Genomic DNA, 7,760 nt, shown 5'->3' with positions numbered 1-7,760 from the left:
CATCTAGGACCCAAACAAGTGTGGGTACCAAAGAATCAAACTTGAACATTTGTGTTTGTAGGTTTGTTTGAAAACCTCTAAGAAAAACAAGTGGTATTTGGATAGTGGCTGCTCGAGGCACATGATAGGAGACCCATCCAAGTTTTTCTCTCTCTCCAAAAAGGATGGGAGGTCTTGTAACTTTTGGTGACAACAAGAAAGAAGGAAATTTTGGAGATTTACTTATTAGTGACAAAGGCAAGGAAATTCTTTCAAGTAAGCAAGAGGTGAGCTTAATCGAAAAGAACAAAGTCGGTTCTTCATCCATGCCTAAAGAGTGGAGGTATGCTCCTTCCCATCCCAAAGAATTAATTCTCGGTGATCCCGAACAAGGTGTGAAAACTCGTTTCTCTCTTAATATGTTTAATAATCTTGCTTTTGTTTCTCAAATTGAACCAAATAATTTTAAAGATGCTGAAAATGATGAATTTTGGATTTTAGCTATGCAAGAAGAATTAAATCAATTTGAAAGGAATAAAGTTTGGGAGTTAGTCCCTAGACCCTCTCATGCTTCTATAATTGGAACTAAATGGGTATTTGGAAATAAAATGGATGAAAATGGAAATATCATTAGAAATAAAACTAGACTTGTAGCTCAAGGATATTGTCAAGAGGAAGGAATAGATTATGGAGAAATTTTTGCACCCGTTGTTAGACTAAAAACTATTAGAATGTTGCTTGCGTTTGCTTCTTATAAGAATTTCATTTTGTATCAAATGGATGTGAAAATTGCATTTTTAAATGGTTATATCATGGATGAAGTTTATGTTGAACAACATCCAGGGTTTGAAAGCTTTGATTTTCTTAATCATGTCTATAAGTTGAAAAATGCTTTTTATGGTTTAAAACAAGCTCCAAGAGCTTGTTATAACATACTTAGTAATTTATTGCTTGAGAATGAATTTAAAATGAGTAAAATTGATACTACTCTTTTTATTAAGACTAAAGAAAATGATATGCTTTTAGTATAAATATATGTGGATGATATTATTTTTTGTTCTACTAATCCATCTTTGTGTGAAGAATTTTCTAAGTGTATGCATAGTGAATTTGAGATGAGTATGATGGGAGAACTTAGCTTCTTCCTTGGACTCCAAATCAAACAACTCAATGGTGGTATTTTCACAAGTCAAGAAAAACACACAAGGGATTTGCTCAAAATGTTCAAATTCAATGAAGGTAGAATTGCAAAAACTCCTATGAGCACATCTACTAAGCTTGACAAGGATGAAAGTAAGTGTGTGGATATAAAAACTTATAAGGTATGATTGGATCTTTACTTTATTTAACCGCTAGTAGACCCGATATTATGTTTAGTGTATGTCTTTGTGCTAGATTTCAATCTTGTCCTAATGAATCATATTTACATGTCGTTAAAAGAATTTTAAATATTTGCTTGGTACTGTTGATTTAGGCTTATGGTATCCTATAAATGTTGAAATTAATTTGGTAGGATATTCCGATGCGGATTTTGCGGGTAGTTTACTTGACTGTAAGAGTACTAGTGGAACTTGTCAATTTCTTGGTAGTTCTTTAGTTTATTGGTTTAGTAAAAACCAAAATTCGGTTGCCTTATCCACTACCGAAGTGTAATATATTGCAGTTGCTAGTTGTTGTGCTCAAATTCTTTGGATGAAACAAACTCTTTGTGATTTTGGATTACAGTTTGATAATGTGCCTATATTTTATGACAATACTAGTGCTATTAATTTGACTAAAAATCCTATACATCATTCTAGGACTAAACATATTGATATTAGGCATCACTTTATTAGACAGCATGTGCGAAATGATAATATTACTCTTGAATTTGTAGGCTCTAATAATCAATTAGTGGATATTTTTACCAAGCCTTTGAATGAAGAAAACTTTTGCAAAAATAGGCTTGAGCTCGGTATTATTCGTTGTGATGCCTCTTGATTTTATAATTTTACTTTTGGGAATACTACTTTTGAGAAGACATCTTGCTTAGAGGAGCATATGGAAAGCATGTGTTTAATTTCTTTAAGGGGGAGTTGTACTAAATTTATGTTTATGTTTTTAAGGGAAACATTTTTGTAGTTCTAAATTTTTAATTATTTTTTTGATGATTCAACGGGAGAAGTTTAAGAAAAATATGTTATAAATTTATTATGATTTTGATTGTATTAATTAGGGAGAGAATTTATTTTTTTGAGTGAATTTCAAGAATGATCTTTATGGTGATATGTTGAATTTTATTATGTGCTACATATGGTTTATATGTATTTCAAGCTATTTTTCTTGAATGGTTTGTCATCATCAAAAAGGGGAGATTGTTGGCTTTTTGACCCTTAATCTCAAATTAATTAATTAATCAATGTTTTGATGATAACAAACTCGATTTTTAATTACTGAAAACTTTAGTGTTTTAATATGTCCATAGCATAGAACTCGGAACAATGATTTCAACACCTCTTGAATCACTCAAATCGGAGCTAAAACGAAAACGATATGACCGAAACAAGTCTATAGAGAAAATACCATGGTGGATGACGTGGCATAACCAGACCATTTGCATGTAGACATGTGGCAGCATATTGGTTGAATGGTGGATCATTTAGAGGTTAACATATGATGGACTTTTGATTTTTGGATTTATTTAAAAAAAATAAAATTTAAAAGAAACTAAATTTAATATTATTTTATGTTTGTGTCTAACAGCTAGTTTTTTACACATGACATTTTTTTTTTTTTAGATTGACTTTAAAAAGAATGAATTTAAAAAGAAAATAAATTAAAAGGAAAATGAATTTAATATTATTTTATGTTTGTGTCTAACGGCTAGTTTTTGACACATGGTATATTTTTTTTTTATTTTTTGAATTAATTTTAAAAAGAAAATGAATTTCAAAGAAAAAAAAATTATTATTATATTTTGTTTGTATCTAATAACTAGTTTAGTTTAAAATCTCCATCATTGATTTTCTTTTCCAAAATTCAATGGTCCAAATTAATTGTGGTTTCTAAAAATTTTTTTTATCTCTATATAAACCATTTTCCTCTCCAAATTTTGTACGAACAAATTTTACATTTCATAATCCTCCAAAACTCAAAAGTTTCCATTGTTGCACTCTCTAAGCTCTCAATTTTTTTCTTTTCATCTTATTCTTGAGAGAGTGTTATTGTATTGTGAGGATAAATTTGTTGAGTGTTTAAACTTATAAATTCACTATAATGAGAGTTGTATTGTGTTCTTAAAAAATTCCAATATTTGTAACGGTTTGATCCTAAATCATGGAAAAGATTGGGTTTGCTCTGAACCGGTAAAAGGAGCGGTGTAACGGTTGGGCTCTAATCCATGAAAAGAGTATGAAAGATTTTATTCAAATTCTCAAAAGGCGCTTAGAGAGTGGAGTAGGTCGAGTTTGACCGAACCACTATAAAAATTACAGTGTCTTCTTCTCTAACTTTTTTCTTTTTATTTTTGCAATTAATTTAAGCAATTTATTGTATGTTTTAGTTTATTCTTATTTATTTGCTAAATTTTGATATAATTAAATTATCACATTATTTGTCATCTTATTTATTGCATAAATTAATTTTTTTTATTATTTATAAAAATGTATTAATTAGTTTAATTTAGTTAATTTAGAAAAAACGTTTAATTAAATCCTATTCACCCCTTCTAGGGTTCCATATCGATCCAACATAACTATCTTCCTCACCCACCCTCGTAATCACATTCGGAATCAAACATACCATTTTTCATCCCAACTTTTCTTTAAAAAGGTGAGAAAGAAAGGCTACCATCTCATTAAATTGGAGGTGGTCCAACGCCCCAAACGTCCTTTCTGGAATTAAGGACCATTTTGTAATTATTACCTAACTATATTCTGACTACTTTTTCCGTAGGACCCTTTTGTATTCATTACAAATTTTCACAACATGAGTGAAATATATTTTTTTTTCTAATTAAATGAAACAAAATTAAATTTTAGTTTAAATCATATTTTAATCCACAAATTTTGTAATTTATTATATTTTTGGACCCTTAATTTTAAAATCACTCATTTTAATCCCTTAACTTTGGCTAGTGTTTACTTTAGACTTTGACATTATTCCTTATTAACAGATTTTTAGATGACCTTTTATTTTGAGATAGATTATGGATAAGTTATCCATTTTGTTGATGTGTTGTAAATAAGCTGCCAAATAAGCACCCTATGTCTTGTGTGTTATATTGATCGATTTTCTAGTTCTAGGTATTGTAATTATAACGTAACTAACTTTAGATCGAGCCTTTTGTATTCATTTCACAACATCAATGAAATATCTTTCCCAATCAAATGAAACAAAAATAAAATTATAGTTTAAAATCCTATTTTGATCCATGAATTTTGTAATTTATTTTATTTTTATCCATAAACTTTTAAAATCTTTTTATTTCGTCCCTTAATTTTTTATTAATGATTAGGTAGCGTTTGAGACAATGAGTTAGTTATTATAACCATAAGTTATTATAGTTGGGTTATGATAGTTTGTGTTTGTGGTGTAGATTATTTTAGTTTTGATTATAATAGTGTGTTTGAGATGTAAATTATTTTAGTTTGAGAGGGAAATAGTAAACATGGTAACAAATAATAAAAAATGATGAATGTAAAATATAAAAAACTGTAGTAAATAGTAAATACTATAGCAAATGAGGGTTTTGAAATAGGGTTATGTCACACCTCGCTCCAGATTACCCTCTTAACTTGGATGGAATGGTGACTGCAGCAGTTACCAACCCTTTTGCTGGCACTTACTACCTATCTAACCTGTTAAATTTTGCTCAAACCCTAAATATGTATATTTCATCAATATACGAACAAATTAACTCATAACTTAACACATTTAAATTACAGGATTTTATAGTATTTCATACGTGAATATTACAACTTAATGAGCCTCATCTAGGATACTAGTCCCTCTGACAGACACATATGTACCAACTAATACAGGTCTTCAATTAAGCTTCCTTCGACCTGACACTTTAAGTGGCAGAGCAGCAGCAGAGAAGTCTTTTGGGAACTGACCGCTACCTGAAAGGAAAATATTTGAAAATATAAGCTAGAAGCTCAGTGAGTGACTAACATTTAAAGCATAACGTTCATACATAAATTTCATATTATAACTGAAAGCTTTCACTGAAAATATAAACTTGACAACTATTATTCATGTCATCATCAACATCATATAGCACTATTTCATGCTTTGCTGGACTATGCCTTAGTCTATCAGTCTAGAGTGACCCTCTTGCTCACTCTTTATCATCCTTTACCGCATCACTACTTAACTAGGAATGAACCATTTTTGTTCACTTCCTACAATCATAACTTGCATCCTTAGTTGAGAGAGAACCTTTACTCAATTCCTCAACGTCAATCCATAGCTAATGTGAAGGGATATCAACACTACTAATAACAACTTTTCTTTCATTCATGTAATTCTAGTTTAAGTACCGTCATACCTTGAGTACTACTGCTCAAATACCTTCTCCGTGTACTTCAGTATCGAGCTGCTCGAATACCTTCTCCATGTACTTCAGTATCGAGCTATTCAAGTTCTAAGACAAAGCTTCAGTACCTTCTCCGTGTACTTCAATACTGAGCTATTCACATTCTAGGACAAAACTTTAGTACCTTTTCCGTGTACTTCAGTACTGAGCTATTCAATTTCTAAGACTGAGCTTCAGTACCTTCTCCGTGTACTTCAGTACTGAGCTACTCATACTCAACTTACATATTCTTATCTCTTAATGACTTAGTTGCCCAAAAACATTCTATACTAATGTATCCTCATGGTCATTGAAAAGCATAACATAAGTATAACATTAATGTGTGATGCATTGCTTGGTAACTATTTGAGAATAGTTATCATAAAGGGCTTTTTCAGTAAACATGCATTGCTAAACATTCATAAGCATTAGCAATTTACTTAAAACATTTAAAGCATTTAGAGTCACTCACAATCTTTGGCAATCATCTTCATGTATATGCTTACTGCGAGTTGAACACTTAGCCAAATTCTTAGGCCTTAACTTGACTAGGTAACAACTTCATTACTATGCGTCCATGCCTCGCGTTAGGCGTTCAAGCCTCCTATGCGATTAAGTTTTCAGCTTACGCCTATTTCCCATCGCATAGCAACCTTTGCGCCAATGTTCACTCATGCGCCCGTCTTGTGGCACATCAACGCATGCTCCATGCGTTCGTCTGATTGCACCCATTGTTCAGCTTATGCGCCCGTTTTGTGACACATCAATGCATGTCCCATGCGTTCGCCTGATTGCGCCCACTGTCCAGCTTATGCGCCCATCTTGTGGCACATTAACGCATGTCCCATGCATTCGTCTGATTGCGCCCATAAACTCTAATGCAACCTTGCGCCTAACACCTTGTATGCTAGCCTACAGGATCCAATGCCCACACAACACTTGCGCTTACGGCTTCAATATGCGTTGCATGGTCTAATGCTTCTCAGCGCATCTTTGCGCCAATTCAACCTCCAACGCATGCGCTTAACATCATCGTTAAGCCCTTTAAGCTGCTTGATTGTTCAACCCAAGCAGCTGTCTGCTTGCTCAAGATTTCAGATTTAACTTTCAATTTTAATAACAATTTTTCCAGGCCTTTTCTCAATAAATTCCCTTCTACAAACATTCTCTAAAATTTCTTAGCAAGCTTAACTTAAAATTTCAGCTTAGAATTCCTCGTGGTTGTACGGGAACCCTCAAATTATCAAGACTGGCCCAACTTACCCGAGAATTCGACCTCCAGCCGGATTCTTCATACTCCAGCTTGATTCCGCTAGAATATTCCTCCGGCATTTCAACCTTAGCAACTAGACATACTCAGGGTTTGAATGGCTTTGGAATTACTTCATTTTCACGAGAGAACTTCACCCAACCTCCGTTTGAAGTCGAGTTTCCATTTTAAAACTAACAGCTGTATGTTCTCTTTTTAACATCAAGTTGTCACCTCATTCTTAAAGGATAATATCAAACCTGAGTATGACAGCTGGCTTAGCTTATCAATTACCAAGATGATCTTTCCCTTTTGATTATCGACGCAAGGGTTAGCTCCCTAGCCAACGCTTGCAACGTCTAGCTCGTCGTCTAGTACTGTTGTCACTTAGTGTCACAATCGCTCTTTCGAAAGCTTCTTTTAGCTATTGTGCGGCACTTGTTCCCGCTCACGAACAAGTCAGCCAACTTGAATACGGACTGCTGATGGCACACCGAGTGCCTCTCGCAACCTCCACCCCCGTTTTAGGGAAAACGGTTTTAGAAAACGGGTTTGGAGAAAAGGTTTTCGTAAGAAGTTTTTGTGAGTGTGAATAAATAAAGAAAGATTATAGTAGACTAGAAAGCAATAAGCAACAACAACAGCTTTATAGAGTACTACTCCGGGTATGAGGAAGTGATGGTTAGTCTTATATCCATATAGTGCATTCTGAACAAAAAGCCAACTAGCGCCCTTGCATATGCAAAAGTGCGAGTGGTCACTTACAATGAAAATGTAAAGAAAGCAAGCCAACTAAGCTAATACAATACAAGATATGAAAGTATGCTAGAAGGGGATTGGATCGGGCATTCGGCCATGGGCAACAGGCCCTGAACAAGCATGACCGTGACATTCTCCCCCACTTAATTGGTTGACGTCCCCGTCAACTGACCTTGTTCAAAATCTGCGATGGCTGGAGCTGCATTCTTCAAATCT

This window comes from Benincasa hispida, chromosome 2 (assembly GCF_009727055.1).
Source record: "Benincasa hispida cultivar B227 chromosome 2, ASM972705v1, whole genome shotgun sequence".
Lineage (NCBI taxonomy): Eukaryota > Viridiplantae > Streptophyta > Magnoliopsida > Cucurbitales > Cucurbitaceae > Benincasa > Benincasa hispida.
This window is presented reverse-complemented; position numbering follows the sequence as displayed.